The sequence below is a fragment of the Mercenaria mercenaria genome, chromosome 4 (genome assembly GCF_021730395.1).
Source record: "Mercenaria mercenaria strain notata chromosome 4, MADL_Memer_1, whole genome shotgun sequence".
Taxonomy (NCBI): domain Eukaryota; kingdom Metazoa; phylum Mollusca; class Bivalvia; order Venerida; family Veneridae; genus Mercenaria; species Mercenaria mercenaria.
The window spans coordinates 73,443,851-73,457,163 of record NC_069364.1 but is presented as its reverse complement, the minus strand read 5'-3'; positions in this window follow the sequence as shown (position 1 = coordinate 73,457,163).

Genomic DNA, 13,313 nt, shown 5'->3' with positions numbered 1-13,313 from the left:
TGTAAAATTCCGCGTTTGGCATCCGACGCTTGATTTGGTAAAAAGGAAGCCGATTTAAGTTGATTACCTTTCTAAATCAAAAGTGTAGGTGTCTCGGAGATGATAAATATACAGAATAACAAGTGAGTTAAAGTCGGAGTTGATGGACACCAGGTGCTTTTAAAAAATCACAGAATCGTGCTTCTGCATCAGCTCAACACATTCGTCTAGTCGAAATCACTGTGTAGAGGATGAACGAAACTACGAAGAAGTTGACTGAACTGAGGATAAATATGATAGATTAGCGAATATACCACGCCCTTTATTTGATGATCACGGAATCACATCCGAAAGTTTTCCAAAAACGATGTTCTACCAAGGATTTTGAACATAAAAATAAAATGAGTTTCTTTGAAGAGGTAGAAGACCTTAGTGGAACAACGCGTATTAGTTTGTTTTTTGTTGTTGTTTTTTTGTTGGATTTAACGTCGCACCGACACATGATAGGTCATATGGCGACTTTCTAGCTTTTATGGTGGAGGAAGACCCCAGGTGCCCCTCTGTGCATTATTTCATCACGAACGGGCACCTGGGTAGAACCACCGAACTTCCGTAAGCCAGCTAGATGGCTTCCTCACATGAAGAATTCATCGCCCCGAGTGAGGCTCGAAGCCACATCGATGAGGGGCAAGTGATTTGAAGTCAGCGACCTTAACCACTCGGCCAAGGAGGCCCCTACGCGTATTAGTATCCCCAATTATTCTGCGGCACATCGAACCAGGCACCGCAATTCAGAGACATACAGCAGCCTTCAGTCAATCACAGTATCGAGTTTTAAAACGTCGAAACTGGTGCCTTGCATCAATTTCAATGAATCCACTTGGAATGCGCTAAAAAGGTCACTTCCAAGTTTTGGACCTGTCAAGGATTTGTATGACGGGTACCTTTTGAAGTACTAAGGAAAAAGTATTTGACTGTCTCAAGTAAGAATCTTGACAATTTCGGAACTTGTAAAAAATTTATAACCTTAATTTCAACTTGTTCACAGCTACACCCCTACTACCCATTCTTGATAAGACAGTCCTGCTTATTCTGACTGAAGATAAAAACGGACTAATTTGGAAACAGAGAGATTTCGTGATATTTATCAAAGGTAATATCTAGAACTCGCATTTTGGAGCGATGTGATATGTATAAAGGTAATTCATTCTGAAGCTACATGCGGTTTTATAACTTAGACCATGTTGTTCTAACGCGACTACCATAGAGTGCGCATTTTGATAGAAGTCTATTATTGCATTGATTAATTAGGACGCAGATTTTCTCAGATTTCCCGAATGGTTAATTGAAAAGACTGGTTATAGAAGCGAACTAATCATGAATCGGATTATTTGATGAATCGGTTAAAATTGAAGTTCATGATGATGAATTACTGTGTGGTATTATTACAACGATTGTGGAATAATTTCAGTCACAAACCAATACATGATTTCTATAAACGTTTTGTCTGTTTGTTTTTGTTTTGGTTTAACGCCGTTTTTCAACAGTATTTCAGTCATGTAACGGCGGGCAGTTAACCAGTATTCCTTGATTCTGTACCAGTACAGACCTGTTCTCCGCAAGTAACTGTCAACTTCCCCACATGAATCAGAGGTGGAGGACTAATGATTTCAGACACAATTATCAAATAGTCACGGAGAACATACGCCCCGCCCGAGGATCGAACTCGCGACCCCGAGATCCGTAGACCAACGCTCTTACCTACTGAGCTAAGCGGGCGGGCTTTCTATAAACGTTACACAAAGGAACACAAAGCCTTTGTGCGTTGAATAAAATTAAACAGCAGTTGCTACTATTCTTTATTCCGAACCTCAAAAAACTAGACTATGACCATACCTGATCTATATCTAAAATAGAATGGTAAATTATTTATTGAATTATTTGATGGGCGATTTACATTGTAGGTTTAAGGAAACACTGAGTAAAGACTTGGTATTCAATGTATAAGGTTATGCAGCTGATCAAGTGTCAATTTAGAGTAAATTTAAGTTTCATGAATACTCTTTAAATTTACTAGTAGTCAACAAATATGTTAAGGAAACTGAATTTTGAGAATACTACTGCATTCTTATGATACTGATGGGATTTTAGCCAAGACACTGTCTTTGCCACTAAAATGCCGTGTGTCCTCTACATTGAAATTCCAAGATAAGACGTGATGATTTAAAGGATATATGTATGTAAGAAGTCGAAGGCAATATATCGAGAGACTAATAAGACGTCAGACACACTTAGGCAGATTTTCAGATTCTGTTTCTCCAAGAGCTTTTCTTTCATTGCACACTATGCTGTAAAGGTTTGGCGTATTTTGTAAAAAAATGTGATAAAAATATACTCAAGCAAACAACTCATTTCCCCGGGGGATTGTCTGTACTAGAACAAGAAATTAATGGATGCTTCAGAAAATAGAATGTGCAATACAAGCCTTGACATAGGAATTACCTGTTTTAATAATAAATGGAGATGATAATGTAAAATATGTTATTTGTCTGTTGTGTAATAACTGAAACAAGAGCTCGTCGAACACGAAATGCCCCCCTTGATGCATTCAGTAATTGCACAAGGAACAGAAATTATATCACTGTAAACAAAAGTTCTAACATTCTGGTTTAATCTGACCTTGACCTTTAACCTATTAACCTAAGAAGAGATTACAGAGTGATCTTGGCGCCATCCACTGAGCCAGTTTTGAATGTTCCAAATTTCAAGACTATCTCAAGGTCAAAATCAATGTCAAATTTCATTTCGATACAAAACAATGTGTATGTGGTCCAAATTTGAAAGCTGTGGCTTGAGAAATGTGAAAGCAGGCCACTAGATCAATTTTAAGGTCAAAGTATTTCGGTAGACAGAACTATGCACGTGCTTCAAATTTGAATGCTGTAGCTTGAGAAATGTGAAAGTAGGTCACTAGGTCAAAATCAATGTCAAATTTCAATTCAGAACACAAAAATATGCATGCGGTCCAAATTTGAAGCCTGTAGCTTCAGAAATGTTAAAGTAGGTCACTATGTCAATCTCAAGATCAAAGTTCATTTCGGTACACAAAACTATGCATGTGGTTCAAATTTGAAGGCTGTAGCTTGATAAATGTGAAAGTAGGTCACTAGGTCAAGGTCAAATTTTATTTTGGAATCCAGAACTATGCAAGTAGTCCAAATTTGAAGCCTGTACCTTCAGAAATGTGAACGTAGGTCACTAGGTCAATAACAAGGTCAAAGTTTTTTTCGGTACACAAACCTATGCATGTGGTCCAAATTTGAAGGCTGTAGCTACAGAAATGTGAAAGTAGGTCATTTGGTCAAGATCAAGGTCAGCTCATGTCAAGGTTCATCTTGCCACTCAAAACTATACATGTGGTCCAAATTTGAATGATGTAAGTTATGGACATGAAGGTTCTAAGTTTTTCCCTATATAAGTCTATGACCTCTGGGGCAGGGCCATATTGAACCTAGAGGGATAATTTGAACAAACTTGGTAGAGAACCACTAAATGATGCTACATTACAAAATATCAAAAAAAAAAAACAAAGAAAAATATCAAGCAGGGAACGCCACGTACCAAAAACGTAGCCTCCTCAAAACGAAACCCCCAGCACGCAGACGCGCGCACCACACACACACACACACACACACACACACACACACAAAGCCAACACACAAGGACAAAACGAACAACACACACGCACACAAAGCCAACACATAAGACGAAACGAACAAACAAAAGAACACAGTGTGGCACCGCCTTGGAACGGTCAGTGGCAAAAACATCACTGGGGAGCTTAAACCGGTTTATGGTGCATCTAACCTCACTCTTACCCCCACCATGTTCCAAGGACATGGGACAGTGTAAATAAAAGTAATCCCCTCCAGGTGAATCTCTTACACACGTTATGGAAACAAAAATGCATGGCATGTAAAACACAAAAATGCTCGTGTATAAATATATAAAAAACAAACCTTAAGAACCAAAAACGTATGTACTCAATGCCTTTTCAGAAGACAGAGCAACAAGAGAAACACCCTTAAGGGCCCGACGAAACAGGCCAGAAGACAAATATCAAAACAGTTCAGTCCTGGCAGGATTTGAAAACTGCTTATCATAGAGTCCTCCTCCTCTTCCGTCAGTCGCAATCAAAGAGGGAAGCGTAGTGTCCAACTATAAACTGGTTGAACACTAAACATGCGGTATGTCTCAAAACAGTTGGGCCGTAACCTCTTTTAATAAAACGTTTGATAATCTTTCTAAATACATTTGCAAAATTACCGTGACCCAAGATCTTACGAAGTTTGTAAACCACATCCCCATAAAAAACGGGTTTAGAAATACCTTCTCGCAGAAGTGTCTTTAAATTACTATTGAATTTTAAAACTAAATCAGAATTACGATAATAAAATTTAGCAAAATATTTACGCAATTTGTAATAATGGTAGCCTTGCTGAAGAAGTTTACCTGTAATATATTGATTACGTTCATTGAAATGCTTGACATGACTACACGCTCTGGCAAACCGAATTAATTGAGAAATATATACCCCATAAGATGTAGCCTGAGGTACATCCCCATCCAAATGGGGAAAATTTACAATACTAAAATTAAAATCATCCCTCTTGTCATAAATTTTGGTATGTATAAAATTGTCATAAATAGAGAGATGTAAATCTAAAAATGAAGCATCAGTATCCGAATTGTTAGTTTTAATTAACTGAAGCTCCCTAGGATAAATAGTACCCACCAACTGACCAAAAAACGGATTATCCATATTAAGAATATCATCTAGATAGCGCGATGTATTATTAAATGCCGTTATAATATCTGCCTGCGTATCTGGAGAGAGGCTCAACATAAAGTCTCTTTCATAACAATATAAAAACAAATCTGCGACAAGGGGTGCACAATTTGTTCCCATGGGAATACCAACAACTTGTCTAAAAACTGCATTCCCAAACCTGATGTAAATGTTGTTCAATAAAAAGGAAAGGGCTTTACAAACTTCGTCACAGGTCCACATTGTATAATGTTTAATAATATTGTTAGTAAAAAAAGCTTTATCAAAATTGCAAGCAATAAATGTAGCATTCTCTCTGGCAAAAGTCTTTTGAATTAGGGCAGTTAATTTGTCATTTATTAAGTTATGTGGATAAGGGGTATACAAAGTAGAAAAATCGTATGTACTGACTGTAGATACCTTGTAATTATTAATTTTCAACTTATCCAGGATTTCACCAGAATTTTTAATCGACCAAAATAAGTGTTTACCAGAGTTCTCGTATACTTTATCGCAGTATCTCTCCACGTGGGCTTTCACAACAGTTAGACATGATGTTAATAGTTTTGAAATATTTTAGTTGTACAAGAGCTTGAATTAGCGATGAAGCGAGCTTTATATGGCTGTTTATGCAATTTAGGAATCCAATACATGGTCGGTAGTTTAATTTGGTGATCGTCTATACGAACTTTTAAATTAGAAACTTCAGTGATGTGATTAGTAATCAACTTATTTTTAACAGAAGGACTCAATGTATAAGTGTTAGTGCTATTTAGTTCGTTTTGTAAAACTTTAATATAATGTAGGCGTCAAATGATGATAATATTGTTGGCCGCCTTGTCTGCTGGAACTAGGACATACAAAGCCATAGTCTTTGTTATTTGGACAAGAAGATTTTCAAAGTTTTTCCCTATATAAGTCTATGTAAACCATGTGACCCCCAGGGCGGAGCCATATTTGACCCTATGGGAATAATTTGAACTATCCTAGTAGAGGACCACTAGATGATGTCATATACAAAATATCAAAGCCCTAGGCCCTGTGGTTTTGGACAGTCAAGAGGTTTTTCAAAGTTTTTTCCTATATAAGTCTATATAAAACATGTGACCCCCGGGGTGGGACCATATTTGACCCCAGGGAAATAATCTTAACAATCTTGGTAGAGGACCACTAGATTTTGCTACATACCAAATATCGAAGCCCTAGGCCCTATGGTTTTGGACAAGAAGATCAGAAACCGTTTTAACTGTTCCTGGCCAATGTGACCTTGACCTTTGACCTAATGACCTCAAAATCAATAGGGGTCATCTGCTGGTCATGGCCAACCTAACTGACCTTTGACAAACAGACCTCAAAATCAATAGGGGTCATCTGCTGGTGATGACCAACCTCCCTATCAACTTTCATGATCCTAGGCCCAAGCGTTCTTGAGTTATCATCCGGAAACGGATTGGTCTACATTCCGACCGACCGACCGACATCTGCAAAATAATATACCCCTCCTTCTTCAAAGGGGGGCATAAAAAACAAGTCTTTCATCTGTTAATCAAATAAAGTTATCTTAAAAATAACTACCGCACATGTTCCCGAATATTAAGCAACCTGTCACTGGCCTCAAGGTCATTGTCATACTTGAAGGTCAAAATTGCCTTGTTTATAACTGCCGTTGATCTATGAAATGGCATCAATTTTACCCATAATAAGTCAACGTCTTGTATGCAAATCCTATGCCCCGATTCGCAGGTGAAGGTCATATAAAGAGCTTTTCTCCGATCAGTAACTTTACTTTGTATAGACGGATATTCCAGTTACTTGGCATAAACAGTCATTATGGCAAATGTTTTTGGTATTTTTACGCAATTGTGGTGCACTGGAATGACATGTCATTTTACCGGACGTTGTGTTATGTTCAATACCGAGATATCCATCTCAAATGGCATTTGAGTTAACTTTCTACTTTTGTTGGTACGCGTAATTATTCCCTTTTATATGATTAAGCGCAAAACAGGTTTTCATCAATTTCACGTTTGATTTAAAGTGACTCGTTCACACATTTTAGACGAAAATGGTTTTCTCTAAAATAATCTATGCAATGTTGGTACTGTGATGGCTGCAAGTGGTACAAACTGACCTATGAATTTTGCAGGATATTCTAATAAATTGCGAAAGGTATTGTGTAAAAGGGAGAAAACATGTAAGTCATTTAAAGTAATTGGGAAAATCCACATTCATGTTTTGCTTTCGTACCAATATCTAACACTTATTTTTTTCAATTTCTGTAACATCTTTAGCGTCGTATAAACATTCTTTGCCAAACCTGGTGGAAGTAAATATGTTGGAAATTTCATCGCAAACTGCAGGCGAGGAGCTTTAAAAACTAATGTTGAAAGATGTTTGAAATTGTTACATGTAAACAAGCTATTTACATCTGTGGGCTTCCAGGACGGTCAAGATATATAATAGCTAAATGAGACCATTATTGTAAAATACCTTAGGTTATACTGTAGTTGTAACATGCATTGGCCAAACCTGGATATAAATTTCACTGTTGCTACCAAGTTAAAAATTAGTAATGTCTCCCAGAATTCATGTTTTTCAGTTGTCTATTAGTCAGTTTCGTATATTATGATAAAACAATTTATTACATTTTTTTCCAACACAGGTGTATGATCGAACCTATATTGCTCAGAAAATAAATAAAACCTAAACTGCGATTTCTTCACTTTTCTCGGTTAAGCCAATGAATTATTCATATGAAAAAAAAAGGAAATCTCACTTCTGACACGTAATTTGATTTTACAGTCACTGCATCGGAGTAGTAAACATATATAATATAAGGTTAACATTTGGTCAACTTTGGGAAATAAGTCTTACATTAGAAGTACTTCTGTAATGTCAGTGGTCTCCGTGGCCGAGTGGTTAAGGTCGCTGACTTCAAATCACTTGCCCCTCATCGATGTAGGTCCGAGCCCCTCACTCGAGGCGTTGAATTCTTCATGTGAGGAAGCCATCCTGCTGGCTTACGAAAGGTCGGAGGTTCTACCCAGGCCCCAGCTCGTGATTAAATAATACACGGAGGGGCACCCGGGGTCTTCTTCCACCATCATGGTGCCGAAACGCACAATATGTTATGACCATTTTTTAAATATTTATGTTGTTTTCTACGCACTTATACACTTTCATTGGTAGGAAGCGCGATAAACTTAAGAGCAAAGAGCATCGTTCCCTCGAATATTTGAGATTATTTATTGCGCTCTCTAGTTTGAAATTTAGTGATTAAAATTACGTATTCATAAAATTTTTGTCTTATGAATATAATAAAGAACTAAGAGAAACAAACTCAAATCAAATTAATTATAATTTAATTAGGATTAATTAGATCACGTCCATATATATCAATATGATATTATTTATAATATTATCAATATATAATCAAAATAGTTTCAAGACATACTGTTATACAATTCAAACAGCATAATAATTTTCAATATTCAAGAAAAACGCAATACATAAATCACAAACTTAGGTATCTGGGAAAAACATAATACTCTAATGCACTAATATTTCAACACCAGATAACCTGAATTACTACAATGTAATGCGACTGAATATAATAATACTTTTCCTATAATAACTTAAATGATTAAAGCCTGATTCTTCACAAAAGCTATTAACCTTTTAAGCTTTCTCATAGATACATATTTTAATAATTAATTAATAAGGGACCTTGGTTTGGGTGGGAGGGAGAAAAACTAATTTCGACGTGACCAGACTAATAGAAAAAACAGAATGAAGCGCCAATTCAAAAATACCTATATATTTACTTATCTATAACCTATCAAAGCAAAGAAAACAAAATTCAAAATGACCAATCAATTCAAGAATTAAAGAATCCGTTGACCAACCAAAATTATTGACACAACAATAGGACTGCTTGATTTTGACTGAAGAAAAATTTTGATGTTCCACATAATTAACCGATTTTAATGTAAACAATAAAATACGCTAAATTACGTATTCATAAAATTTTTGTCTTATGAATATAATAAAGAACTAAGAGAAACAAACTCAAATCAAATTAATTATAATTTAATTAGGATTAATTAGATCACGTCCATATATATCAATATGATATTATTTATAATATTATCAATATATAATCAAAATAGTTTCAAGACATACTGTTATACAATTCAAACAGCATAATAATTTTCAATATTCAAGAAAAACGCCAACCCACCGGCCAGGCAACTTCATGAATTTACAAAATTCATGAAAAACTAAAACACAAAATTAATACAAATAATAACTGACACTAAATATAAATGTTCAGTCATTGTCTCTCAGAAATTAATCTGTCATTTTTTATACACACTTCATCACTGTCTCTTTCTAAGAAAATGTTAAATACCATTTTCTTTAGAAACTTATCTCCAAAGTATTACATACTACCTTGTAGAGAACCGACTTCCTCTGATAAATTATCAAGAGTGAAGTTTTCTAGATCCGTAAATTAATCTGACAATATTACATACTGAAACATTGTGTATCTAGGAAAACGTCACATACCATTTTCTCTAGAAATAACATCTCCAAAGTATTACATACTACCTTGTAGAGAACAGAACTTCCTTTGATAAATTATCGAAAAGTGAAGTTTACTAGATCCACTTAGAACTACACACATAATTACACAACATGTTTATAAACTTAAGTCAGTGAAAATTTGTTAACCCAGAAATTATTACAAACTAATTTCTCAGGAAAAATAATTTCAGATTGTTAGATACTAATCTGCAATTGCTATAACTTCTTCAGAGGATCATGTGCCCTGAATGAAGTACTAAACCATTTTAATTGAACCAGTAATTTATAATATCTTAACTTTTTGTACTTGAACAAATATTTGTACACATTACAAATTTTTAAAAGAAAATTATACCATGTTGACGTGTTAACTATATTTTGTAAATTATAATAAGACTATGAAATTTCAATTAAAGAACCTTTCTTAAGACCTAACACTGATTTCTAAGAAAATTCTAAGAAATTACATATGTGCTACTGTATTTATGAAGAATTGTCTAAGTCTCCTTGTGCCCTCTAAGTTGAGGTGTAAACCCCCATCTTTAACAGCAAAAAGTTCTCTACGAGGAGAATTCGCCTTAAGAAATGGGCGAAAGGTTTTTGAAATTCTGACCTTTCTATCCTTACACATTGCCTCTAAAGACAAATTTATTTCTTTGACTTTAGAACCAGTATCTGGAAAATCAACTGGTCTTGGTAAAATAGATGAAAAATATAACACTACAGAACTTTCTGCATATGTTTTAGCACATGTGATTAAATTGGAATACAGGGAAGATATTTCACCAACTGAATAGCTGTTAACATCATTTGTGCCAACATGAAAAATAATGTTATCATAATTGAGATTGATTGATCCTTTTGCTATTTTGGAAGTCAAATATGAAATGGTGGCTCCTGGGAAAGAACGAATATCTGTGTCCCAAATATCTTTAACGTGTTTGGCCATGGAATCCGAAATGATGAGGCACTTGTTGATAGTTGGATTTCTAAGTTGATTTATTCTAGAAACTGAAGAGAAAATGGGGGAAAAAATTCTTTTATTTTCTGTATGATCATATACTAAGAGAGCACAAGTATGATCATTAATATTGCAACTTATCACTTAACGAAAGTAAAATACTGAGTTTGTCTTCTACTGAAAGTGAAATATATTTTTTATATACGTCTGACTGCCAATCGCCTAAAATTTGAATTTCATCTGCAGCAACATTAGCTCTAAAGGCAAAGGTTGCAAAACCTCTGCGAAAAGAATGTGAAGAAAATCTTGATGAGTCATAACCTAATTCTGACAGAAGATACCGAAATCTATTTTGGAACTTATGATATGTGACCGGTTTGCCATTTTTCAAGCAAAATAACGGCTGATTATCTTGAGTGGTAGGAATAAATTTTAACATATTGTAGTATGCTGCCACAGGACATAATACTGAAGAATGTAACTTAAGAAGAGGTGTTTTTAATGTACGTTGTCCGAACTGAATAGTTTTTGACCACCTCATTGTCACACATAAATTATCCCCTATAGGAGAAATATCACTTCTCAACAAACAACGATGTGATTCAATATCAGATTTAGATGATGGAACTAGATTTGACTTTCTGGCTACCAAGAAGAAGGCAAATAAAAACAAACACCAAATAACAGAATCATCTGCTTCTGTGCAATCAAGCATGTCATGTAATTTACTCAGAATCAAAGGAGTTATAGGCTCTGCTTGTTTAATACAATGTTGTTTTAATCTAGTTAATCCCTTTAAGGATAAGTTAATAAGAAATTGATTAACATGATCTAGAGAGTAACCCAACATTAAATGCATGGTCCTAACGCCACTTAAATAATTCCTAATGCTATCAACTGATTTGAACGATCTACTCAAAAATTGAGCATACAATTGTAATGTGTATGTTTCAGCAGGTAAATACTGTAACTGAAAATATAAACAGAATAAAATGAAAGATTCCCATTGAATCTTTAAATTCTTCCTCGAACTTGCTGCATAAGCTGACAAATTTGATACTTTGAGATCTTGTTTAAGATCTTTAAACTGTTGTTCTGAAATAGAATTATAACTATTCTACCAGAGATTTGCAAACTGAAATAATTCATCTGATACAAAACATTCATAAGTTTCTAAATGACTGGTTAAAAACTTGAAATCTTCTTGATACTTTGTACTTAAATGCCATCTTGAAAGAGAATCTGCTAATCTATTTTCTTCAGTTGTTAAATGTTTAGTTCTAATTTCACATTCGTGAAGAGCTGACAAGTAACAAACTTCTCTTAAAGCTTCCTGAAATTTTTCTGACCTTGACCTTCCGGTGTTTAAAACCTGACACACTGACTGATTATCGCAATACACGATAATACGCTTGCTTCTAAATTCCTGGCCCCATAATTTTAAGGCAATGACAATAGCTATCAATTCTAACATACCAATATCTAATTTTTTTTGCTTAATTTTTTCAGGGAACTCTGAGTGAAAGAACGAGCCATTAAAGTAACCTCCACAACCTGTTAAACAACTGTCAGTGGAAAAAATTGCATCTGGTTTTGACCAGTCATGATATAACATAATGGAAATACCATTATAACGTAACAGAAATCTGTCCCACCAAAGTAAGTCCTTTTTTAACCATATAAGGAATACTGGTCTGAATATTTGGGTGTAAACCATGTATGGACCGTAACCAATTCAACATTCTATTTATGAAAATACGCCCTGGCCTAACGCAAGCTGCAACAAAATTTAACTTTCCAATCAGAGATTGTAACTCCCTAAGAGAAGCAGTTGACTTGTTTAACCAAAGAGTGATTAACTTCTTAATTTCATTTAGTCTATCAGTTGTAATCTCCATTGTCATGGAGTTGGAGTTGAACAAAACTCCTAAGAAATTCATAATTTCTGATGGAATACAAGCTTTTTGTTTTGATTCTTCCAAGCCTGCTTTCTCTAATACTTCTCTTAGACAATAAAATGCAAACCAAGCCTTTTCTCTACTTTCCACACCTGCTAAATCATCCAAATAGTTCAAAATAGCTACACCAATTTGGAACATCATGAATGAAATTGCATTTGTAACTCTTTGACAGATAGCCGCAGCGTTTCTAAGACCCATAGATAAAACTGTATCACAGAAAATATGCTTTTTCCAACGAAACGAAACTAAATTGTAGTCGCCTGGACAAATATTAATTTGTCTGTAGGCTTTTCGTAAATCCAACTTGAACATTAAACAATGCCTACCTTTTGCTTTTATTAATTGAATAAAATCATCGATCTTTGGGAAGATTAATTCTATTTCTTCACCTAAATATCTATCTTTACAAATAAATCATTGACAGCATTACTCTTTGGAAAACTGAGATCTAAAATAATTCTTCTTTCTTCTGATTCCTTTTTTGGTACTGAATTCAGGGGAGAAATTTTTAAGTTATCTGTAAAAGGATTGCTCTTAAAAGGCCCAATAATAGAATGACTTGCCTTTTCTTTTTCTAAATATTTTGTTATTTCTGCTGGATAATTTTCAGCCCCTTTATGATTTTTGTGTTTCCATAATTCTAATTGTTTAAAAGAATTTACATCACCTTGGAAATCTAAAGGGAAACCGTATTTTAATAGATCTATAACCAGAGTATCCTTATAACCTATTAACATTCTGTTCCAAAATTCATCATTTATTTTGTTATTAACCACAATGCGACAACCTTGAAAATTATGTTTACCGGACTCTTTGACTTTTGTGTGTAAATGAACCATATCTATGGATACATTATCAACTTTGGTTTTTGTTACTTTACAAATCTGACATTTTTTGGAGTGATAACAAAGTGAATTTTTATTATTACTCGTTTCCTTTTGTTCAATAGTTTTATCAATTTCCACTAAACAAAATTTTGGAAGAAATGTATTAACCA